The 25,926-nt window shown below is 42.2% G+C and overlaps 1 protein-coding gene across 1 annotated transcript in view; it reads left to right on the forward strand.

Moving 5' to 3' along the window:
* Window positions 1–25,926, forward strand: part of TENM2 (teneurin transmembrane protein 2) — a 1,157,329-nt gene that overhangs the window by 802,535 nt on the left and 328,868 nt on the right.

The following is a 25,926-nucleotide window of genomic DNA, read 5'->3' on the forward strand; positions in this document are numbered from 1 at the left end:
AATCTATGAGACTGCTCACGTACCTCTTCCTCCAGGAAGACTTCCCTCACCCACTAGGCCAGAAGTCAGCACATTTTTTCTGTAAAGGTCCAGATAGTAAATATTTTAGGCTTCACTTTGTGAGCTACATATGGTCTCTATCACATCTTCTTTTTTTTTTTTTAACTATCCTTCAAAGATGAACAAAACATTAGCCCAAGGTCTGAAAATGATCCATGGGGCCATAGTTTGCCAGCCCCAAGACAAAGCCAAGTGTCCCTCGTTTCTTCACCCAGAGCAGCCTCCATATCCTATTGAAAAGAGCTCGACTCAAAATCCTCGGAGGGGAGGTTCTTATCTCTGCAGCCCTGGTCTAAGCACTGGCAAGCGTTCATTTTCCAAATATACAGCGATCGCCGGCTTCCAGTTTTATATTCCAGCTGGGAAAAAAAATCCTCTACAGAAACCAGTTAAGTAACGATTCAGAACACAGTGAGTGTTCTCGACAGATCCTTGGCAACCTTGGCTTTCTGGAATAGAACCCCAAGTTGAAAAATGAGTTTTTTCAATGCGCTCCTAAGTTCTCACAATAGCATTAAGGAAGCCTTTGTTCTGTACTTCATTAGGTTTTCATCTGGGGTCTTGTTTGTTCTTCCTTAGCATGTAATTTCTTTTCATTGTAATAATTAAAAAAAAAAAATAACTTAAAAGATGGACGGCAGGAATGGAGGGGTGTGTGGGATGGTGCCGAGCAAAGCAGTAGGCCCAGAGGCAACCCCGAGATTGACACCGGACAGCCTGACCTCCAAGAAGGAGACAGAGTAAATCAGGAGATACAGAGCTAGCTGTCCGCCTAGAACAATTACGTGTACTCTTCATCGGTTTTCAGTCATCAGTTAAATGTTGAACTATGTTCATTATGCTCTCTTTAAAAATGCAGCCAAATTTAGCGTCCAAGTTTGAATTATTATATCGACATAACATGGTTCAAATAAAAACATCCAAGCACTTGCAGTTAGTTTTGGTTATCTGGAAAGTTCCCTCCTTGGACCTCCTCATTTATGAGTAATGTGTGATGAAGAGCCCGTTTGCAACCCAGGACCACCTAGCATGAAGGGCAAGGGCTGTGGAATCAGATGGCCTGGCCTGGTTCTTCCTTTCCAGCTGTGCAACCTGAAGCAAGTTACTTAACCTCTCTAAGCCCTAGTCTCCTGATCTGTGTAATGGGCACGTTCCCTTAGGGTCACCGTAAGGACTAAGTAAGATTATTTTACTTAGATAATCTCGTTATTCTGTGTTAAGTAAGTCAATATCTTATCATTACTTAGCATTCTGTGTTAAGTAAATAAAATTCTTGACATAGAAGCTGGCATAAATAGGGGCTCACAAAGGTTAGCTATTAGTACTACAATTATTATCAGTATTGTTGATGATTAAGTGTGAAAAATGAATTTGACACAAAGTACTCAAGGAGACTACGTAAAAGAGTAAATATGGTGAAAACAACTGAGATAGCACCTTATGGAAGGTGCTACTTCATCTAGAATGATCAAACGAATTCTAGAAATCAGGCTAAACTGGGACTAATTCCCTCAGGACGCTATTTACCCCCTGGAATACTTTGTTTGGTTAGGCTGAGAAAGGCTGTTTTCTAGAACAGTAAAATCCACCCACGTATTTTCACATCAGATCCTACTCTAAACCCCCAAATGTTTTGAATTCCCAGTGCCCTATCATGTTAGTTGTTTGTTCCTCACCGAAGGCAGAATGGGAGCGTGGAAGTGGAGTAGAACAATAGCATTTCACTTCCCTCAGAACACCAGACCCCCTCCTAGAAGAAGGGGACGGGATCCGTGTTTTCTCCCCTGATATGTTCTTTCAAACTGTTTTGGCTTCAAACCACACTTCACTGGATTCCCCAAAATGTAACCCAGTGGGGTTGCAGACATGCCACACTGGTCGTGACCTTTAAAAGCAAGGACCTGCAAAGGGCTGCTTCCTTATGGAAAAACAAGCGCTGATGACAAGTCTCGCCACTGATGTAACACAGAGAAAGGGCTGCTTCAGAGGGAGAAATTGGGACGAGGGAGTTTGGCTGGAGCAATGAGAAATGTCAAGAGCCTTTGGGTATTAACCAGACTGGCAGCGTGATCCCCGGGAGGAAAGACAAAGATAGCTACCGCCTTCCTGACTCAGGGCTGCCCACATTGCTGCACCTTGCTGCCCTCCTGCAAGCAGGCTCTCCTCGTTCAGACAGTCTCACGAGTGGGTATCTCAGGTCCAGCCTGTGTAGCACCGGCTTGCCAGGGACTGGCATTTGTGTCCTCAGCTCTACAGTCAGCTATTGTGATAGAGGAGCCCTAGCTGACTACACGGTCGGCTGGACGGTTGTGCAGGCAGCACTGCCCTTGAATCGTCCAGGTAAGCAGAATGATGGTTTCTTATAGACTTGCCCTGAGGCTTGGAAGCAAAGAACAGGGGCTGGAAATAGCAAAACAATAGATGGCCTTTTAGCTGTGTCCTCATACGTGTGCGTGGGAAAGAACAGAACACCTAAGGGACAAGGGCAGAGCCAGGGGAAAAATGTGCCCAGGAAGGGAAGAGGAAATAAGACGTGAACTGCTCCACCCAACTGAGCCAGAAACAGGAGCAAAGAAGAGCAATTAGCCCATCCTGTTATTTGTCAGTGCCTATGCTACCCTGGTTAGAATTCTCGCTTCTCACACTTTGCCCTCGTCCCCTTTTTGGGACCAGCCTTTGTAAGCCACAGTCCCTGCTCCGAATGCAGGCAGTGTCGTTTTCCCGTACTTCCCTCTCCTTTCTGCCAGGATCCCAGTGCATCAGTTAGGAACTTCCTGGCCTCTGAAGGACAGGACTGATGTGGGTCACAGGTGCTAGAGCTGCACAGACACTATGCTAATTACATCACACCTGTTTCCCCAGGTTAAGCCGTTGCTATTGGCAACCTTGATATCCCTTTTCATTCATCCATTTACCAGCAAGAAGTTATTGCTCTTCCCCTACCCCATCATGTAACAGACCCTGGACCTGGGACTCGGTCCCTTGTGCGAGGGGACAAGGGCAGTAAAGAGTGGCACGTGGGAAAGGAGCATCTGTAAGTGGTACCTGGAGCTCCTGAAAGAGAGAAGGGTCCATTCCACCTGCACGGGAAGGAAGTGGTCAGGAAGGGATTGCAGGAGGATGTGAAATCTACAAGATGAGAAGGCGCTGGCCAGTTGTTAGCACAGGCACCAGCACAAGCCAAGTCAGTGTAGATGGCCACGTGAAGGGCCAGACCTGTATCCACTGCTGGCGACCCCTCCATTCCTGAAGGTGTTTTCCCAATAAATCCATGGCATCATGCAGAACTGTGCCATCACCTTGAAACAAGGCAGGTATGATGTTCTCCGTTTCTCCCAGCTTACGTTCTGTTGAGTCCCTGACATGAAGCTGAATTGTGAGCTGCCTTCGGGGTTCTTTCTAAATACTTTTACAACTTTTTTTTTTCTTTTACTATACTTCTCTGCTCCCAGAATCGACCCCTTCTACTATGGGAAATTTCATAAGACAAACAGAAGTTTCTCTTCCTGGGTAGCAGTCTCCATTCATGAAGAATTGCCTTGTATGGAGTCAGGAAGTATAGCAGGTTGTGAAGCTGTGTAATTTGTCTCCCATCAGCTAATGATCTTACTGTGATGAATGATGCAGTACCGTTAAGGTTGCTACGAGGTTATGATTGTGCAGAGTGTCAGTAAAGGAGCCGTCAGTGCCATACAGCAAAACCATCCTATCTCCTTCTTACACAGCGTAGTTTCTTAAACAGCTTGCAAGAGGTACACGAGCTTCAGCAAACTATATTCTAATGAATTCAAATACCAAAACTATTAGGGACGTGCCGATAGGACTTTTACACAGATCTTGGTTCCATCTGGGGTTTTTTCTGGTGTGCTTTTTTTTTTTTTTTATTTTTAAGGATGTGCTGTTATATATGTTGAAAACAGATGTTCAAGGTTGGGGGTCAATTTGCTCCCTTGTTTTTTGGAGAAGAGCCTCAGCTTCTGTACCTGAAATGGCTCCTGACCTGATGCAAATCTTTCCCCCATCAACACCGAATAACTCTGTCTTGCTCTTAGCATTCATCAAGGCGTTTAATTCTGTTTTGTTATACGTTTAAAAATTAACATATAGTACCTACCTTTATGGTGTAGGGTTCCATGACTTTTAACACATGAGTAGATTTGTGTAACCACCGGTCACTATTGTGACACAGAACAGCTCCATCACCTCAAAAGCCTCCCTTGTGCCATCCTTTTGTAGTCACACCATCCCCCAGTCCCAACCCCTGGCAGTCACTGATCTGTTCTCAGTCACTAAAGTTTTGGTCTTTTGAGAATGTCCTATGGACGGCATCATACAGTAGGTAACCTTTTGAAACTGACTTCTCTCGTTCGGCCTGGTGCCCTGGAGACGTATCCCGATTGTTGTATCCGTAGCTGATTCCTTCCACTGCTACGTACTATTCCATTGTACCCCGCTTTGTTTATCCATTCACTCATTGTGGGACCTCTGAGTTGTTTCTGGGTTTTGGTGATTAAGACTAGAGCTGCTATAAAACGTTCACGTGTGGGTTTTGGGTGAACATACATTTTCATTTCTCTAGGGTGAATACTACGATCGGGATTATTTGTTGGTGTGGGTACGTGTAGTATCGTGGGAAACTGGCAAACTGTTTTCCCGGGTGACTGTACCATTTTGCATCCCCACCAGCAAGGTATGAGTGTTCCCATCACGGTATTTTGATTAGCTTTCACGTCTGTCAAAAGTCTGTCCCGGTACAATGCTCTCGTTTGCCATGAGCTTCTTCTGGTTAATTGAATAGGTCATTTATTTTTTAGTTCTCTAATGAAGCAGTCCTTAGATTTTCTGTATTTTTAATATTAAAGTCTGCTTTTCTCACTCCTATTTATGGTTTCTTCTTCGGTTCAGATTACACGTGCTTTAACTAGGAAAACATACCAATTATACGTCACTTGTGTTTTTCACAGAATGAGGGCCACGAGCTTAGGGTACTTGCAGATGTGCAGACAGATGTGGCTTGGCCAATCAGGGTAAACCCGAGTGGTGAGACCTCTTCACATGGTCCACTTCCATTTTCACTTCATGGATCCTGATGCCTCACTGCACTTTAAGTGTGCAGAGAGTACCCCCAAGGGCCATGGGTGTCCTACTGATGTGATTCAGAATCCAGGGCAGGAATTCCAAGTCTGAACCTTGCTAAGAAGGCAGTAGAGCACTTATATTCCATGTGCATAATTGAGGACTCCAATTCGCCATGCTCTATTATCTAGAATGAAACATAAAAGACAGTTGATAAATACCACATTCAGTTTAAAGCACAAATGAATCAAAATGTTATAGTTTCTCTCCACAGGTAATAATTAACATTCTTCTGAATTTCTCTGTGTGTCACAGAGCATCCTTTAAATGGTACGCTAGCAAAAAATCCTAGTATATTGAGACATGCGTGTATGTAGACCCAACAGAATAGTGAGTTAGCTTTCGGAGATAAGACCAGGGTGGGGAGAAGGGGGTAAGGTCTCATGTCTAGCTTAATGATATGCATATATGAAAATTTTTCACAGCAATATGTCATAATGGCCCTTAGAAAATTTTTATGCATGAACTGCAACGTGGATAAAAACGTACATGAAAAATGAAGCATTCTGATAGTAACAAACGCAAGGGGAAAAAGAGTGTTAAGGCGGGATCTTCGTGGCTCAGTGAGAAGGTGAGCATAGGTTATGACTGTCTTTCTTTACCTTCCTAGAAGTCAGATTCTGTAGCCTCAGAAATCCATGGAACCCAGGGTAGATGCTCAATAATTAATTGCTGAATGAATGCGCACGTGAATAAATGAAGCCATGAGTGAAGGAACAAAGAAACAAATGGTTGAAAATGGTTTCTCATAAGTGAGCTTAGCTCAAGGGTCATTGTTCTTGGCAAGGAATTTAATTGGAGAGAAGGCAAAAGGAAGAGAATACGAAAGGCTTTATCAAGAAGCAACTAGCATATGACTTTGCTACGCTCTGTACAACAAGAATCCCATAGAATGAAAACTTTTCCCAATTATATACCATGTATAAGTTAGAGAGATTTGTAAAGATTTAATGGGCTAACTGTGGCCAAGGGGCGTGGTTTGATATGTAACGTGCCAGTGTTAGCCCCAATGGTAGTCCTAGAACAGAGCAACCACAAAATATCTCACACTTGTCACCATACATTACGGAGGCCGTCGGAATTCATCTGATCCACTCCAAAAAGGCTTCCTGAAGGAGGAGGAATTCCATCTATCTTGCTTTTGATTTGCAAATCCTCTGCAGCACCGTCCTCTTCCTTTCCCACAGTCATCTGCTTTTCGTATCACCAGCCACAGAGATAAATCAGGATTTACCCCGCTCAGGTGAGTCAGTGGCCTGTAGAAGAGATTCTTTAATACAGTAGATTCGTGATGGAGAAACTAACATTTTCCAGTGGTCCAGGGAACCACCAGAGATCCTGTTCGTCAGAATCTGGAAGTGAAGTGTGTCTATTCCCACTTGGGGTGTGTCAGAGGCCTCTGCCATCATTAGTTCCGTGAGGATTTCTGCTTTGAAGGCATTTGTTGTCACGTCTGGGTTGCTACAGAAGAGAAAAACATTGCTGCAGTTTGCGTGAGATAGAGCTGTGTTTCGGTAAAGAAGCCTGCAATAATTTTTTTCCTGAACTTTGGTCAAGTTCAAGCTTTTGCGATTTGTCTCAAATGATATCAAGCAACAGCCCCTTTGAAAGACTTTCCCTTTTGTTAGAATTTGCACTCTCCTTTCGACTCCTTTGTTCTTACCTTACTTCTCAAAGTGTCATTCATTCATTCATTCTTTCAGCAACACTTTCTTGTATCTACTAAGTGTTCCAGGAGCCAGGAATTCAGCAGAGAATAAAACAGCATCCTTGCCTTCAGGGAGCTTACTTTCTAAAAGACAGTTTTTAAAAATGTGATAAGTACTTTAGGCAAAAAGAAAGCAATGTAAGGAAGATAAGAGTGCTGAGGTTGTCTTGGGAAGGCATGTCCTAAAAGGTGACACTTAGTGGAGACCTGCACACACTAAAGGAGTGAGCCACTCCACAGTCTGTATCCCCAGGCCAAGGGTGTGGCAAGTGCAAGGGACCTGAGGTCGAAGACTACTTGCCTCAGTCCCAGATCAGGCAGAGACCAGAGAGGATCGGGGCCTTTTTTATTTTTATTGTTTTTAATAGATCTTTATTGGAGTATAATTCCTTCACAATACTGTGTTAGTTTCTGTTGTACAATAAAGTGAATCAGCCATATGCATACACATGTCCCCCTATCCCCTCCCTCTTAAGCGTCCCTCCCACCCTCCCTATCCCATCCCTCTAGGTCATCAAAAAGCACCGAGCTGACCTCCCTGTGCTATGCTGCTGCTTCCCGCCAGCCAACTATTTTACATTTGGTAGTGTATATATGTCGCTGCTACTCACACTTTGCCCCAGCTTCCCCTTCCCCCCACTGTGTCCTCAAGTCCATTCTCTATGTCTGCGTCTTTATTCCTGCCCTGCCACTGGGTTCATCAGTACCTGTTTTTTTGTATTTTTTTTGCGCATACGGTATTTGTTTTTCTCTTTCTGACTTATTTCACTCTGTACGACAGACTCTAGGTCGATCCACCTCACTACAAATAACTCAGTTTCGTTCCTTTTTATGGCTGAGTAATATTCCATTGTATATATGTGCCGCATCTTCTTCATCCACTCATCTGTCGGTGGACACTTAGGCTGCTTCCATGTCCTGGCTATTGTAAATAGTGAATATTGTGGTACCTGTCTCTTTTTGAATTATGGTTTTCTCAGGGTCTATGCCCAGTAGTGGGATTTCTGGGTCATATGGGAGTTCTATTTTTAGTTTTTTAAGGAACCTCCATACTGTTCTCCATAGTGGTTGTATCAATGTACACTCCCACCAACAGTGTAGGAGGGCTCCCTTTCACCACACCCTTTCCAGCATTTACTGTTTCTAGATTTTTTGATAATGGCCATTCTGACCAGCATCAGATGATACCTCATGGTAGTTTTGATTTGCATTTCTCTAATAATTAGTGATGTTGAGCATCTTTTCATGTGTCTCTTGCCCATCTGTATGTCTTCTTCAGTGAAATGGCTATTTAGGTCTTCCACCCATTTTTTAATTGGATTGTTCGTTTTTTGATATTGAGCTCATGAACTGTTTGTCTATTTTGGAGATTAATCCTTTGTCCATTTTTTCATTTGCAAATATTTTCTTCCATTCTGAAGGTTGTCTTTTTGTCTTATTTATGGTTTCCTTTGCTGTGCAAAAGCTTTTAAGTTTCATTAGGTCCCATTTGTTTATTTTTGTTTTTATTTCCATTACTCTAGGAGGTGGATCGAAAAAGATCTTGCTGTGATTTATGTCAAAGAGTGTTTTTCCTATGTTTTCCTCTAAAAGTTTTATAGTGTCTGGGCTTACATTTAAGTCTTTAATCCATTTGGAGTTTATTTTTGTGTATGGTGTTAGGGAGCGTTCTAATTTCATTCTTTTACACGCACCTGTCCACTTTTCCCAGAACCACTTACCGAAGAGGCTGTCTTTTCTCCATTGTATGTTCTTGCCTCTTTTGTCGTAAACTAGGTGACCATATGTGCGTGGGTTTATCTCTGGGCTTTCTATCCTGTACCATTGATCTCTATTTCTGTTCTTGTGCCAGTACCATACTGTCTTGATTACTGTAGCTTAGTGGTATAGTTTGAAGTCAGGGAGCCTGATTCCTCCAGCTCCTTTTTTCTTTCTCAAGACTGCTTTGGCTATTCGGGGTCTTTTGTGTTTCCATATGAATTGTAAGATTTTTTGTTCTATTTCTGTGAAGAATGCCATTGGTAGTTTGATAGGGATTGCACTGAATCTGTAGATTGCTTTGGTAGTATAGTCATTCTCACAATATTGATTCTCCCAATCCAAGAACATGGTATATTTCTCCATCTGTTTATGTCATCTTTGGTTTCTTTCATCAGTGTTTTATAGTCTTCTGAGTACAAGTCTTTCACCTGCCTAGGTAGGTTTATTCCTAGGTATTTTATTCTTTTTGTTGCAATGGTAAATGGGATTGTTTCCTTAATTTCTCTTTCTGATTTTTTGTTGTTAGTGTATAGGAATGCAAGAGATTTCTGTGCATTAATTTTGTATCCTGCAACCTTACCAAATTCATTGATTAGTTCTAGTCGTTTTCTGGGGCATCTTTAGGATTTTCTGTGTATAGTATCATGTCATCTGCAAACAGTGACAATGTTACTTCTTTCTTTCCAATTTGTATTCCTTTCATTTCTTTTTCTTCTCTGATTACCATGGCTAGGACTTCCAAAACTATGTTGAATAAGAGTGGCAAGAGTGGACATCCTTGTTTTGTTCCTGATCTTAGTGGAAATGGTTTCAGTTTTTCACCATTAAGTATGATGTTTGCAGTGCATTTGTCATATATGGCATGTATTATGTTGAGGTAGGTTCCCTCTATGCCCATTTTCTGGCGAGTTTTTGTCATAAATGGGTGTTGAATTTTGTCGAAAGTTTTTTCTGCATCTATTGAGACGATCCTATGGTTTTATTCCTTAATTTGTTAATATGGTGTGTCACATTGATTGATTTGTGTGTATTGAAGAATCCTTGCATCCCTGGGATAAATCCCACTTAATCATGCTGTATGATTCTTTTACTATGTTGTTGGATTCTGTTTACTAGTATTTTATTAAGGATTTTTGCATCTGCGTTCATCAGTGATACTGGTCCATAATTTTCTTTTTTGTGTGATATCTTTTTCTGGTTTTGGTATCAGAGTGATGGTGGCTTCATAGAATGAATTTGGGAGTGTTCCTGCCTCTGCAAATTTTTGGATGAGCTTGAGAAGGATTGGTGTTAGCTCATCTCTAAATGTGTGATAGAATTCACCTGTGAAGCCATCTGGTCCTGGACTTTTGTTTGTTGGAAGATTTTTAATAACAGTTTCAATTTTATTAGTTGTGATAGGTTTGTTTATATTTTCTAATTCTTCCTGGTTCAGTCTGGGAAAATTGTACCTTTCCAAGAATTTGTCCATTTCTTCGTGGTTGTCCATTTTTTTGGCATATAGTTGTTTGTAGTAGTCTCTTATAATCCTTTGTATTTCGGCAGTGTCAGTTGTCATTTCTCCTTTTTCATTTTTAGTTTTATTGATGTGCATCCTCTCCCTTTTTTCTTGATGAGTCTGGCTAAGGGTTTATCAATTTTGTTTATCTTCTCAAAGAACCAGCTTTTAGTTTTATTGATCTTTGCTATTGTTTTCTTCGTTTCTATTTCATTTATTTCTGCTTTGATTTTTATGATTTCTATCCTTCTACTGACTTTGGGTTTTCTTTGTTCTTCTTTCTCTAGCTCTTTTAAATGTAGGGTTAGATCGTTTATTTGAGATTTTTTTGTTTCTTAAGGTAGGATTGTATTGCTATAAACTTCCCTCTTCAAACTGCTTTTGCTGCATCACATATGTTTTGGGTCGTCGTGTTTTCATTGTCATTTGCTTCTATGTATCTTTTTATTTCTTCTTTGATTTCTTCAGTGATCTCTTAGTTATTTAGTAGTGCACTGTTTAGCCTCCATATATTTGTGTTTTTTACAGTTTTTTTCCTGTAATTGATTTCCAGTCTCATAGCGTTGTGGTCAGAAAAGATGCTTGATACAATTTCAGTTTTCTTAAATTTTCCAAGGCTTGATTTGTGACCCAAGGTGTGATCTATCCTGGAGAACACTCCATGTGCACCTGAGAAGAAAGTGTATTCTACCACTTTGGGGTGGAATGTTCTATAAATATCAATTAAATCTATCTGGTCTATTGTGTCTCTTAAAGCTTGTGTTTCCTTATTTATTTTCTGTTTGGATGATCTGTCCATTGGTGTAAGTGAGGTGTTAAAGTCCCCTACGATTATTGTGTTACTGTCAGTTTCCCCTTTCTTGGTTGTTAGTGTTTGCCTTATGTATTGAGGTGCTCCTGTGTTGGGTGCATGAACCTTTATGATTGTTATATCTTCTTCTTGGGTTGATCCCTTGATCATTATGTAGTGTCCTTCCTTATCTCTCATGAAAGTCTTTATTTTAAAGTCTGTTTTATCTGATATGAGTATTGCTACTCCAGCTTTCTTTTAATTTCCTTTTGCATGGAATATCTTTTTCCATCCCTTCACTTTCAGTCTGTATGTGTCCCTAGGTCTGAAGTGGGTCTCTTGTAGGCAGCATATATATGGGTCTCATTTTTGTATCCATTCGGCCAGTCTGTGTGTTTTGGTTGGGGCATTTAATCCATTTACATTCAAGATTATTATCAATATGTGTGTTCCTATTACCATTTTCTTAATTTGTGGGATTGTTTTTGTGGGTCTTTTTCTTCTCTTGTGTTTCCTGCCTAGAGAAGTTTCTTTTACATTTGTTGTAAAGCTGGTTAGGTGGTGCTGAATTCTCTTAGCTTTTGCTTTTCTGAAATGCTTTTGATTTCTCTATGGAATCTGAATGAGATTCTTGTTAGGTAGAGTAATCTTGGTTGTAGGTTTTTCTCTTTCATCACTTTAAGTATATCCTGCCACTCCCTTCTGGTCTCCAGAGTTTCTGCTGAAAAATCAGCTGATAACCTTATGGGGATTCCTTTGTATGTTATTTTTTGTTTTTCCCTTGCTGCTTTTAATATTTTTTCTTTAAATTTAATTTTTGTTAGTTTGATTAGTATGTGTCTTGGTGTGCTTCTCATAGGGTTTATCCTGTATGGGACTCTCTGTGCTTCCTGGACTTTGGTGACTATTTCCTTTCCCATGTTAGGGAAGTTTTCCACTATAATCTGTTCGAATATTTTCTCAGACCCTTTCTTTTTCTCTTCTTCTTCTGGGACCCTTATAGTTCGAATGTTGGTGCGTTTAGTGTTGTCCAGGAGGTCTCTGAGATTGTCTTCAATTCTTTTCATTCTTTTTTGTTTATTCTACTCCTCAGCTGTTACTTACACCATTTTGTCTTCCAGCTCATTTATTCGTTCTTCTGCCTCCGTTATTCTATTATTGATTCCTTCTAGAGTATTTTTCATTTCAGTTATTGTGTTGTTCATCTCTGTTGGTTTGTCCTTTAGTTCTCTAGATCTTTGTTAAAAATTTCTTGTATTTTCTCAATCCGTGCCTCCATTCTTTTTCTGAGGTTCTGGATCATCTTTACTCTCATTACTCTGAATTCTTTTTCAGGTAGATTGCCTATTTCCTCTTCATTTATTTGGTCTTGTAGGATTTTACCTTGCTCCTTCATCTGTGACATATTTTTTTACCATCTCATTTTTTTCTTTTTTTCGATGAGTAGAATTGTGTTCCTGTCTTACAGGTTGTTTGGCATGAGGCTTCCCACACTGGAGCTTGTAGGCTGTTGGGTAGAGCTGGGTATTGGTGCCAAGATGAGGACCTCCAGGAGACCTCACCCTGATGAAGATACCCTGGGGTCTGAGGTTCTCTGTTAGTCCAGTGGTTCAGACTCAGAGCTCCCACCGCAGGAGCTTTGGCCCAGCTCCTGGGTCATGAACCAAGATCCTGCAAGCCATGCAGGGTGGCAAAAAAACAGCAAAAAAAGGAAAACAATAGCAAAGTAAAAAATAAAATTAGACTAGGTAACTAACAGATATGTTAGAAAGAATATAAAAATAAAAATGTCGATGAAACAACAACTGGAAGGTAAAACAGAACCACAATAGTAAAAAAAAGAGGAGGAGGAAAGCAAAAAAGGTGGAAATGACCTTGGCTGTGGAGGGCAGGGCCTAAGCAGGGGTGGGGTTTGAATGGTGGGCGGGGCCTATGCTTAGGACCCCCCAGGGCTGGAAAAGGCCCTGGGAGCTGTGGGGCTTAGGCCTAGTGGAAGAGAAGGGGCCCAGGTGTGCCTCCTGCCTCTGGTCTCAGAGGGCGGGGGACCCTTCCTGGGAGCCCAGCAGGCTCTCTAGGCCCAAAAGGGTGGGAACAATGCCCTCCACTCTTCTCCTGCTCCTCCAGTCCTGGAGGCCCCCTCCTGCCTGCCTCTCCTGCTCTCCCCTGGCCTCCATCCTACACCCCCAGGACCTAGGCGGCAGGGGGTGGTGCCTTGGAGGGTGGGGGACCCAGCCTGGGAGCTCAGTTGGATTCCTGGGGTCGAATGGGTGGGGCAAACATCTTCCACTCCTCTCCCACTCCTCTGGTCCCAGAGGAGGGCCTTTCTTATCTACTTCAATGTTGTTGTTGTTGTTTTTAATTAATTTATTTTCTTTTATTTATTTTATTTTTGGCTGCGTTGGGTCTTTGTTGTTACACACGGGCTTTCTCTAGTTGTGGCGAGCGGGGGCTACTCTTCATTGTGGTGTGCAGGCTTCTCATAGCAGTGGCTTCTCTTGTTGCAGAGCACAGGCTGTAGGCGCATGGGCTTCTGGAGTTGTGGCATGCAGGCTCAGTAGTTGTGGCTTGTGGGCTCTAGAGTGCAGGCTCAGTGTTCACTATTTTCTTTGAGAACAAGGCTTGAAGCTGAATGGAAGAGACAAACCTAGGCTGATAATATGGCCAATCCCTACACACGTCCCAGATTTTAAAATGTCTGTGTTCTTGCTTTTTCTCTGCCTGCTATATTTCTTTCCCCAGATATTAGAATGGCTCTCTCCCTCTTTCCTTCAGGTCTTTGATCAAATATCATCTTATTGAGAAGCCTTCCCAGGCCACACTGTTAAAGTGTCAGATAAGCAGTGTTAGAAATGGAAATTATTTGCTTTACCAAATCTGATTATTTCATGAAAGAGATGACTCATTCTCTATGTTATGGGATTAAGAATAATCCCATTTGAGATGATAAATACTAGAAAGTTTTAGTAACCCAAGAAGCCCCGAGAAACAAATTGCTAATTCATGACTTATGCCATCTAGATGTGATGAATAACTCAGGGCCTCAGTGGGTTCACTGGTGAATAGCAGTAATAGAGCAACTTGCTTGGCTCACAGGTGAACCTCAGCAAAAGAAACTTAAACATCTGGATTTTCCACAAGTTTTTCATGCAAAATGAGGGCTGATACTAAATAGGAACACCAAGGTTCAAGAAAAGCTAAGCCTTCCTAATGCTGATTTTCATAGGGAATAAGAGAATTTATAAAAAGTGAAAAGCTACTTATAAGGTCCTTCAAATTGCCAACTATCAGATGGTTCTATTTCAATGCATTTAAGTTACAAAAGGTGAAAATTAAGAGCACTGATTGTTTCGATATGTTTTAAGACCTAGAGCTATTGTAACTCACGAGTAGGAAAAGACCCTTTGTTGTTGTTGTTTTTTAATTGAAGTATAGTTGATTTACTATGTGTTAGTTTCAGGTGTACAGCAAATTGATTCAGTTGTACATATATATATAGATACAGGTATAGATACAGGTATATCTGTGATACATGTATACATATGTACATATATCTGTTCCTTTCAGATTCTTTTCCATTATAATTTATTATAAGATATTGAATATAGTTCCCTGTGCTATACAAAGGGTCCTTGTTGTTTGTCTGTTTTATGTATAGTAGTGTGTATATGTTAATCCCAAACTCCTAATTTATCCCTCCCCCTCTTTCCCCTTTGGTAACCATAAATTCATTTCTATGTCTGTGAATATATTTCTGTTTTATAAATAAGTTCATTTGTATCATTTTTTTTAGATAAGGGTCCCATATACTTAATGGTGCTATTTACCTCAAGAATATTGGGCAGCAGGAAGTTTTCCAGGTCGTTGAAATAATCTTGGGGTCACAGGATCTATTTCACTCCTCTCTCCACCATCTCTAGAAAGAATTAGCCTGGTTAGGCAAAAATAACTAAATACTGACATTTCCTAGGTACTTCCTATTCATAATGCATTTTCTAAGCACTTTAGCTTTAAACATACTATCTCATTTAACTCTCTTTACCAAGTAGGGATGGTTATTAACCACCTTTTATGGATGGGGAAACAGAAGGCCAGACGGGTTACCTACTTCATAACTCTGGTTGTCGACAGAAGTTGCCCTGGCAAAACTGGAGAAATCAATGTTGAAAAGACTGTGAAAAATCCCTGGCAATGGCATGATGAACCATGGCTAAGAGGAAACCCTGTTTTTCAAGGCGGGGGCACAGTAGGAGATGGTGATTCTAATGTCATTGACACCTCCTCCCCCGCAAAACTGAAATCGGCAGAGCACACTGGCATCCTGTTGGTCCCAGTGTTTTCTGAAAGTTGTTTGCATCCTGGGACTCTTGGGTAGCGCCAAGGGGTGGATTTTCTCATCTTACCCTCCTCAGTGCTGGATATACCTGTTCATCATCCATGCTACATCATAAGAAGAACCTTGAGCACTGTCTGATCCACTTTAACTGAGAGTGCAGAGCAGTTCCAAGACAACTTTGAGAGAAAACACCAAACAATTATAAAGAAAATCCAAAGGGCACTCTCTCTGATAGTACCTGAACCATGTAATCCTGGGAGGGGAATGCTTCTTCAGGAAGCTCTCAGATATTTGTTTCTCTGGGATAATTATGTGCGTGTGTGTGTGTGTGTGTGTGTGTGTGTGTGTGTGTGTGTGTATTTTGAAGGCAGATAGAGTATCCTGAAAACATCTCCAGCAATATGCTCTGTATATCCCATTATAGCAGCTGTCACTTGACATGAAACCAGATGCAGTTCAAGGTCTGACATTCTCCTGACTTCTGTTTATATAGTGTGGAGAAACTTCTGTTCCCTTGCCCTATAAGGTGCATACCACAAGAGATCTGGGGAAAAGGTCACCCAGATAGTAAATAATTCTGCTGAGTTTTGAAGTGAAAATGCTCTAGGAACCTTTATCCTGTCCTTGCCATTTAACTAGTGCGCTTCAGTCATTCTTGGTATTAACGAATGGTGTGGATCAGAGCTTGTACCCATCCTTCTGTTACTCAGAGGCTCAATCTGAAATCAAAATCATATTTTATCTTTGTTTTGATCCTCTTCCTATGTTCAGGGGAAAGAATTGTGACCATTTCAAAGAAAAAAAAAAAGGAATGAAATGCACCCCAAGGAAAACCTAGTTAAAGAGCTAAAGAATGACGTATTGATGGGAGAAAATTCCACTGTGATTTTTATTTAAAAAAAAAATAGTCTGGCCTTTGAAAAACATACTATCTTTCATGGGTAGAGAAATATCCAAATTACGCCCAACCTATTTTACAATAAGACCTTGAAAAGCTATGCGATGAGCTGGAATGAGAGTTTAAATTTTTGATGCAGTTCTCTGCCTGGGAAAGTGATAATGCAGCTCAAATAAGAGAGAGAGTATTTTCTGCTACAGCGCAACAATCAACATAACGTCTGGGCGTATTAATAATTTCACTCCTAAACTTCTCGACAGGGAGAGCATGGGTCTTAATAGCATTGTCAGGATCCTTAGGGCAATTGAAAAACCCAGAATCATTACTTTCTAGTGATAGGCATTCCTCTCCCAGAGGATGCCAAAATACCTAGGGTAATGTAGATTTATTGAAATGCTCAGACAGGCCCTGCTCAGATGTAACTTCGCAATAGAATCTTCTCTTTAGAAGGATTTCTCTCAAATATTTCAAGTGGTCTTTTTTTTTTCTTTTTGTATTTGTCACTCGGAAAGTAGCTAATGGAGTTGACATTGATCTCAGGTGAGACTTTCCTGATGATTTAAGAAAGCAAGGAGTGAGTATAGGGCTATGGTAAAATGATGTGGCGTCTATGATGAAAATCCCTTTGTGATCCATCAGAGGTGAGAACTTGCCCTATTTGGGCGGTACAGTCCCAAACCAACAAGCACTATTAAGCTTGTAATTCAAGGGTAGCTGCTGGTTTGGCACCCGATTCAAGACTTCTGGCTCTCTTCCTTCCTCCCCTCGAGAGTCCCTGCCTGTGCGTGGCTAGGTTTTGGCTGACCAGAAATGGCTCTCTGCTGTGATTACAGCCATGCCTGAAGCACTGGAACGAATTTCAGGATCCCCCTCAGACCCTCAAGTGTACAGTTGGCTCTCAAATGGCCATCGCCTAACAATCTCCACCTGAAAAATACCAACAGCAGCGGGGCCCCAGCCAAAAAGCTCCTGTGAAGGACTGGCTTCAGGTTACCCGGGAAAGATTTTTTTTAAATGGTATGAAGTGGCCCCCATCTGAGATCTAACTTTGATTGGTCCCAACGGGACTCTGCAACAGACAAACATCGTGGTTATTAAAAAAAACAGAGGGAATCACCATTTATATGAAATGTCCAGGGTTTCCCTGGTGACGCAGTGGTTAAGAATCTGCCTGCCAATGCAGGGGACAAGGGTTCAAGCCCTGGTCCAGAAGATCCCACACGCCGCGAAGCAACATAAGCCCGTGGGCCACAACTACTGAGCCTGTGCTCTAGAGCCACGAGCCACAACTACTGAGCCTGCGTGCCTAGAGCTGATGCTCCGCAACAAGAGAAGCCACCGCATGAGAAGCCCTCGCACCGCAACGAAGAGTAGCCCCCGCTTACCGCAACTAGAGAAAGCCCGCGCGCAGCAACAAAGACCCAGTGCAGCCAAAAATAAACAAATAAATTAATTAAAATGAAATGTCCAGAATAGGCAAATTCATGGGAACAGAGAGTAGATTAACAGGAGGTATTGGAAAGCACCTGCTAATGGGTATGGGGTTTCCTTGCCGGAGGGAGAGGGGTGGTGACAGAAATGTCCTAAAATTAGACAGCAGTGATGTTTGCACATCTCGGTGAATATACTTTTAAAATACTAAAATGTACACTCCAAGGAGTTGAATTTTATTATAGCTCAGTAAGATTGTTATTAATAAAAATAAAAAGGAATTCAGGCAGAGCCAGGAAAAAACAAACAAATTAAAACAGAGGGGATGGAAGTCACCTTCCTCCCGTGTCTGGCTCTCTCCCTGTTAATGGACCCTCTGAGGGCAGTAAGCATTAGGGGAATTAACTACATGCTCAAAGAACAGAGGCAAAAATCTACTCTGATCCCTCTCTGCTGAGGCTCACCACCCTCCAGGGACATGAGTTGTCAATTCATTTGTTCATTCACTCTGTGCTACTTCTGTGCCAGGTACTGTAGCCTTGTGCCGGGGATATAAAAATAAGAGAGACATGCTCTTTGCATTGGAGGAGCTCACAGTCTAGCTGGGAACACAGGAGAGTCCAAAAATAATACAAAACCTTGTGCCAAGGGTGATGAAAGAGATGTACCCTGTGTGCGCTGGAAAGGGGCCCAAATATATACAGTTAAATACAAAATGTATGAAGGGAAGCATATCATTTAACCTCCTTGCCCCTCCATTTCCTCATCTTTAAAGTGGACAACAATATCTATTCTGAAGGTTATTGTAAGTTTTTTTTCATTTTGATTTTATTGGAGTATAGTTGATTTTACAATGTTGTGTTAGTTTCAGGTGTACAGCAAAGTGCTTCAGTTACACTTATACATATATTCATTCTTTTTCAGATTCTTTTCTCATACAGGGTTTTACAGAATACTGAGTAGAGTATTATAAGTTTGAAATAAGGTACAATATATAGAGTGCTTATTACACAGCTGGGGCTTATTCAATGTGAGCGATTGTTCTTAGATGAGCTAATATGTCCCCTCCAAACTGTAGTTGTTTATGAATGTAGGTAGAGGTGACAAAACTTTGGTTTCTAAGCCTGCAAGTGATTCCTCCTTATGACTGCAATCCCCATGCTTCTGTCATGGGATGTGTCATTATGAAGGCACCCGGAATGTTTTTTCTCTGAGGTCATACATTTTATGTAAGCAAGAGAACTTCAGATCATTCCTTATGAGTAAGTACCATCCTTTCCTTCTCTGGTGCTCTGGTCAGGCTGACTGGGGTCTTTCCATGAAGGATGGCCCCTGGTCCAGGGCTGTGCAACTCAGGCCAAGAGGCACCGGCCAGAGCCTATCTGAGGCCCCCTGGGAAATGAGAAAGAGGCCGTAACTTGGCTGGCTCCTTCATCCTGCTTTCTTTTTTCTCCTCTATTCTGAAATGCGGAGAAATGTGCAGCCTGACAATAGCAGCCAATTGCAAGAAATACTGCAGACCAGCCAACCATCCTGCAAAGCCAGCAATACCATAGGAGGGTCAATAATAAAAAATAAGAGTCCGCTCTTTAGGAAACAAATCATTCAGTAGATATTAAAGACAGGGAGGGAGGGAGCAAGCTGAATGTCCACAGCATCCAGTACTTTGAGACAAATAAGTAAGCCTCTCTCCGAATGTAGGAGGAAGCTGGATCTGGATCCCCCTCCCCGCAACCCCGGGCTATTGGCAAAGTGCCTGCAGTCGGAGCTGGCAGGATGAGATGGGAGCAGTGTGCCCTTGTTTCTGCCTCCAGCAGACCTAATTGGGAGCCAGGGATGCAGCGTGGAGGAGGAGGCTTGAGGAGGGCCTTTTGGGAAAGCACAGAAAAGAGACTGTGCTGCACTTTGGCTCTTCTGGCCTATTTCTCCTGATTCAAGCAGCACTGTGAGGGGCAGAGCTTTGAGGTGGGCGGTTCCCTCCACTTTCTCACAAGATTTGCTTCTACAATGTAAGCACATGTGCAAAGAAATGCGTCAAGCCAGTTTTCCTCTGTATCTGAGGGGGCGTGCATAAACTGGGGCAGGGTCCTCATTCCCTCCCTGTGTGCGTGCTCTCTGGGGCCTCGTGCTCCTCCGCATGCGGCAGAGTGGGGAAGAGACCCTGGGGTCAAATATCAGCTCTACCGTTTACTGAGCTGTGTGACCACTGACGAATTACTTAACCTCTCTGAGCCTCAGGGGCAGGATCTGTATAAATGGGGATGATAAGAGAACCTATCCCATAGGAGTGAGTGGGAATACCCTGAAATAATTTAAGTACAGCACTTACCACAGGATCAGACACACAGGGAGAGTTAATTCATAGCATCTATTGTCAGTATTATTGGTTTGTTGTCATTATTTGTTTATGGAAATGGGACAGCTCTGAATCCCAAGCTCCACTTCGGCAGGCTCTTAGAGAGATGCTCTTAAGACCACCTGTATTAATGCCTGTGCCATGTCACTTAGTCACTATGCCCTTCTGTAGACAGAATTTGAAGGTAGAGAGGTATGAGGTTAGTGACTTCGCCTCCATATGCTGATTTGATACCTCCCCATGAAAGCTGCCACCTCAAAGAGCTAGGAAAACTGGAGCGACCCAGGACGTACTCATTACTTTCACCAGAACCATGGTTGCTATTGTTGTTATTACTATTACTGGTATTATTAACTATAGCACAAAATAATATGTGTTGGTAGCTTACTATATGCTAAGAATGGCGCTAGGCTCCCTATACATATTCTCATTTGATTCTCCTAACAACCATATGAAAGAAGTAAAATCTCTATACCCATTTTACAGATGAAGAAACAGACTCAGAAAACAATACGTAACTTTCCAGCGGTCACACAGCTAGTAAGTGGCCAAGCAGGGGTTCAAAGCCACACAGCAGCCTGGCCATCTGCAATAGCCTCCACTCTCCGTAGTTCTAACCAGAGGCTGTTACTCTTGAAAATTCTCACCTCCGACTCCCTCTAGCTCCCATTCAAGGTCAGATTTGAACAGGGTGTCCTGGTGCCAGTTTTCATCACCCAGAGACTCCAGAAGCTCTGTCAACACCATCCCCACTTCTTGCATCTTCAGGTTGCCCTCAGGATGGAATTGCTCCAAAGGTGAAGTTCTTAAGGCAGACAGTTTGTGGTTAATTCATTATCTTGGGGTCCGAAGGGTTGACATTTTTTTAAAGGCCAACAACTGGCATGCCATCTCCAAGAATGCGTGAATTATTAGCAGCTAGGCAGGGCTCTACTTTTATTTTTTCTTTCACACATTTTATCATCATTTTTAATTGCCAGGAATAATTGGTGTGGGCAAAACACCACCAATCTGAGTGCATCCCTGCCTTCCCACTCTCATCAACACCCCGCTTGGCAAGGGTAGACCCAGCCTAAATGCCTCCCCCAGCTGTTTATTTAGGAAAAATGCAACAACAGTAGCCAATTATTGTGAATTTACTTCCTTAGCTGCAAAGAAAATTCTTTCTTTATACATTATTTAAAATGTGGGTGTTGCTGGTTTCCACACGCTATTTGAGCACCACTCATCTCGTCAACACAAGAGTTGATACTCCAGTATGTATACACAATGGAATACTACTCAGCCATGAAAAGGAATGAAATAATGCCATTTGCAGCAACATGGATAGACCTAGAGATGATCATACTAGGTGAAGTAAACCAGACAAAGACAAATACCATATGATATAGCTTATATGTGGAATCAAAAAAAAGAAAAAGACACAAATGAACTTATTTCCAAAACAGAAAGAGACTTACAGACATAGAAAACAAACTAATGGTTACCAAAGGGGAAAGGGGGATGGGGGGAGGGATAAATTAGGAGGCTGGGATTAACATGTATAAAATAGATAACCAACGAGGACCTACTGTTTAGCACAGGAAACTATACTCAGTATTACATAATAACCTATATGGGAGAAGAATCTGAAAAAGAATATATGTACATACATATATAGTATATGTATAACTGAATTGCTGTGCTGTACACTGAAACTTACACGATATCGTAAATCAACTATACTTAAAAAATTTTAAAAACAGAGTTGATTTTTTAGTGGCCACACAACTTTGTTGGAATTGTTGTGAATTGATAAAGAAGCACTGCTTTATTTTTTAAAACTCTACTGTCAACCAATTGGCATTTAGGAAGGACAGAATATGTGAACGGCATCTCTGTCAGGATCAAAATTGCTGGCAACTGTCCCACAGCAAATCTAAATGCTCAGAAGCATAGACCATTCCAGCAAATGAGTCCAAACAAGCAAACAGGACAAGTTAAGCATTCATTCAAGCACTTAATTTTTAAATCTACAGGAAGCACCTTCTCCACAAATTAACTTATCTTTGCTACGAGTCCTACCTGTCCCACCCTAGCTTTTAACAAAGAACCAATATATAGCTCCTTCTTCCTAGGACTAAAAGCCCCACAGTACCTGAAAACAAATTCCAGGTTCTGGACCCGAGATAAATCAGGTGTAGAATAATAGGTTAACACAGCAATTTTAATGCCTGTTGCCTTTTGCCTGCTAAAAGCCTACTTATTAGGTTGATACCATGTAAGTGTTTATGTTACATAGTTATTTGTGGCTCAATTACATTATTATGTGATTTCATATTTATGTAATAGAAGGGCCATTTGATGCACATGAATTAAGCCCAATAAAAGTATGGAACTCAGAGCGGATGCGAAGTTTCCTTCATCAAACCGAGGTTATTCATTTTTGTTTCACCACAGACTGAGGACAACCCTGCCTTGGAGAATGGCTTTTCATGTCATTTAGCGTCTTAGAAAGCAGTAAGGCATGTTGCTTACCATTGTCTGCATTTTTTTAAATAGAAAACCATCACATCCTGCAAACGCATTGGATGAGTATAACAAAAACATACACAAAAAAGTGCTTGAGATCATTAGCTGTAGCAGAGATGTTGTTATATTAGCGGTACGTGACCCACACAGAATGCTGAGGAACCCCCAAGTCAAGCCAGCAGTCAAAAACATAAATGCCCACCAGCCAGTAACATAAATGCATACATCCGACCAGATGAAGATGGCAGGGATCATTCGGGCTGATGACAAAAACAAACTAAACAAACAAAACCACCCAATGGCATTCAGCTCTATCCAACTGTTGCCTTGAGAGAATACAGACTTCAATTGGTTTTTGTTTTCAAGAGAAGTCAGAAGTCTGGAACAGGATATACAATCTTGACCTTGAATTTTTGGTAATATTCAGCTTGGGTGCCGCTGGTTTGTGACTCCTGGCCTAGAGAGATGAGCTCTGGGTGTACTTCATCTCCTCAAATCTGGGATCCTTGAGAGCTGCAGTTATGTCTTTATCCATCCGTTTATTCCTAGTAGAACCAAGCAGTGTTCCCTGCACATGGTTTGGGGGAACTTGCCAGCCATCGGCTAGCATGTTTAGCATTTTACATTCATCTTCCCCTCGAACTTCCTTACAGGTAGGTACTGCTGTCTTCATCATTTGGCAGGTGAGGACACGGACAATTAAAGAAATGAGGTCTCAGGCCCAGGGTCACACAACTCAAAAGGGATCAGACCCGATCCTTGAACTCATTTCTTCCGATTTTATCTCCTAACCAGCGGCTCAATGCTCCTGCACCGCTCTGCTTCTCCCCCAGTGGGTAGCCTTTACCCCTCTGTGTTGTCATTGTCTTTTCCTTCTATCTCCTGTACCTAGCTGAAAAGTTTGTGTTTTGGATAGAGAGATAAATGAGCAAATATGATCAACGTCACAGTGGAAATGAGCAGCAGTGTAAGGAGAACATCTTTCAATATTGAGGACGGGGGATAGTTTTTGTTGTAATTGCTATCAGTAATTTGATGTAAGTGCACTGAAAGAGCTTGTTGCTTTATAGGAGGACCCGGGTGAGTGGAGAGTTAAGTATTTGCTCATCTTCCTCTGCACTTCTTTCTCCACCTCCCCCCGACCCCATGAAACCCTAGGCCTTCTCTTTAGGAGAAATGGAAAGAGAGTTTGCCGTTTCTTTCAGTTAACTGGAAAACTCAGCCTCTGTTTTGTTTGGAACGTACCACACCACACCCGGGTCGGCGTTTCCATTCCCCCATCAGCACCATCCCTGGCTGTGTCTGCAGAAAGACAACCACAGGAATTCCACCCACACTGAACACAGAGGGACAGGGAAGGGCCACCCAGGCTGGAGCAGACAGAGAAATCTCAGGGTGAACAGACAGGAAGCAGGAGGGTCCCGATATCTCGTTTAGTGAATTAAATCCCTCACACGGCCTCTTTGTACTTTGGGAGAGTGTGTGGTCTGGAGGGCTGGAGGGCGGGGGCCGGGGGAGCTGAGGGAGATGGTAGGTTAGGGCTTGGGGCTGGGAAGGGTGGGTTCTCGCTTGAACACTGATTCATCTCGCCTTCCCGAGGCAAGTCTCATAATTACCTAACTAATGGAGAATAATGATACCACTTTGATGGGAGTTGAGAGGGGGAGAAGGAAAGGCATGAGAATTCATTAACCTTGTGTGAGGGGCTTGGATAGCATCTCTGAAGGATCATTATTACATCATTTCACCCCCTTTTCTCACCTCTTTCCACTAATACAAGACAGACAAACGTAAATAACTATATAATAATAGATTACAAGACAGACAACAATGCCAGAAAATATAGTAGCCTGCTACAGCAATGGAACTCCCTCAAAGATATATTTAAAATGCCACTGGTGCAGAATGGAAAATACGAATTACAGGTTCATTTGGAGGACGCGATTTAAAATCTATACAACTTGTACAGTGGCATTTCCCATTAGGTTTTAGCTTTAGTTGTCTTTTTCTGCACACCAAAAAAAAAAAATCCCCCCAAGTAATTTCAGCCCAGAGATGCAAACTTCAAGGAACCACTTTCCTCTGTATTTTTCTTTCCTGTTTTCGATGGTCATGATGCTCTCCAAACCTAGGATCTTCTTGACATGTTGTCTTTCTTTCGGAACGTTTCTGCAAGCTTCCCAGGAGCCACGGAATGTAGATTACACCTTTTGGAGATGTAGCCCGGTCACCTAAGGAGACAAGTAGTTGAAATGTGTGTCAAATTGCTTGTTTAAATGACTTGAGCCAACTTCTGAAAGCCAGGACAGCAGGGGCTGAGGATATCGAAAGTTGGCAGGGGCCAAAATGACAAGGCTCGGCAGTCACCTGGCGGGCTGCCAACCCCGACTGGAGGCTTCAAAAAATAAACTTCCTCAAAGGACACAAATTAAAAGTCATGTTTCAGTAGCCATTGAAACCAAATTATAGGCTTACGTTGCATAGTGAACGACCTTCGTTTTCATTATGCTTCAAATATTTCACTTCATAGGTGGAGAGTGGGTTGCTAGGAAAACGGTGTGTGGAACTGTCATCCGTGGTCATATTTACAGGGGAATTTCAGGGGAATACAGGGGTATAGTTGTCCTTTGTGCGTTTTTCCTGCAATGACAGAGGATTGCAAGTTTAGAAACCAGGATGCAATTTGGAGTAAGGGTCATGGTTTGAAAACATCAACCCTGACCTTCTCCAGAGACTGGATCCTCAGGGTTCATCTCTCAGAGGACAGATGTTATGAAGCCCCTGATCTGAGCGGGCTCACAGGTGTGTTTTGTTGGTTCTCATTAAAAAAAAAAGTATACATATACATGTGAATATGTGTGTATATATAAACATATATATAAATACACAAACACACACGCATATTTTTTAATTGTCAACATTTTTTAAAATACAGAAAACTCTTTTGAAAAAGTCCAGATCTTCAGCTCTCCTAGAAAAACTGGAAGATCATCTGCCTTGAGCTCTAACCCCTACGTGGCCACGTGAGCCTGGATCTGAGTGAGGGCTGCTCCCTGCCCTCTCCAGTTCACCCCAGTCCACTTCACTTTCCTGCCTGGCCCCTGATAGGTGTTTACATTTACTACTCCCTGACTTAGAGTGTGTCATCTATCTTTTTTTTTTTTTTTTGCGGTACGCGGGCCTCTCACTGTTGTGGCCTCTCCCGTTGTGGAGCACAGGCTCCGGGCGCGCAGGCTCAGCAGCCATGGCTCACGGACCCAGCCGCTCCACGGCACGTGGGATCTTCCCGGACCGGGGCATGAACCCGTGTCCCCTGCATCGGCAGGCGGACTCTCAACCACTGCACCACCAGGGAAGCCTGTGCCATCTTTCTTATACCTTCAGAAAGATGCCATGTTTTTAAAGAATGTAAGGAGTGTACTGGTTTACCAGGAAATGGGCTAG

The sequence above is a fragment of the Lagenorhynchus albirostris genome, chromosome 3, assembly GCF_949774975.1.
Source record: "Lagenorhynchus albirostris chromosome 3, mLagAlb1.1, whole genome shotgun sequence".
In the NCBI taxonomy this organism is placed as follows: domain Eukaryota; kingdom Metazoa; phylum Chordata; class Mammalia; order Artiodactyla; family Delphinidae; genus Lagenorhynchus; species Lagenorhynchus albirostris.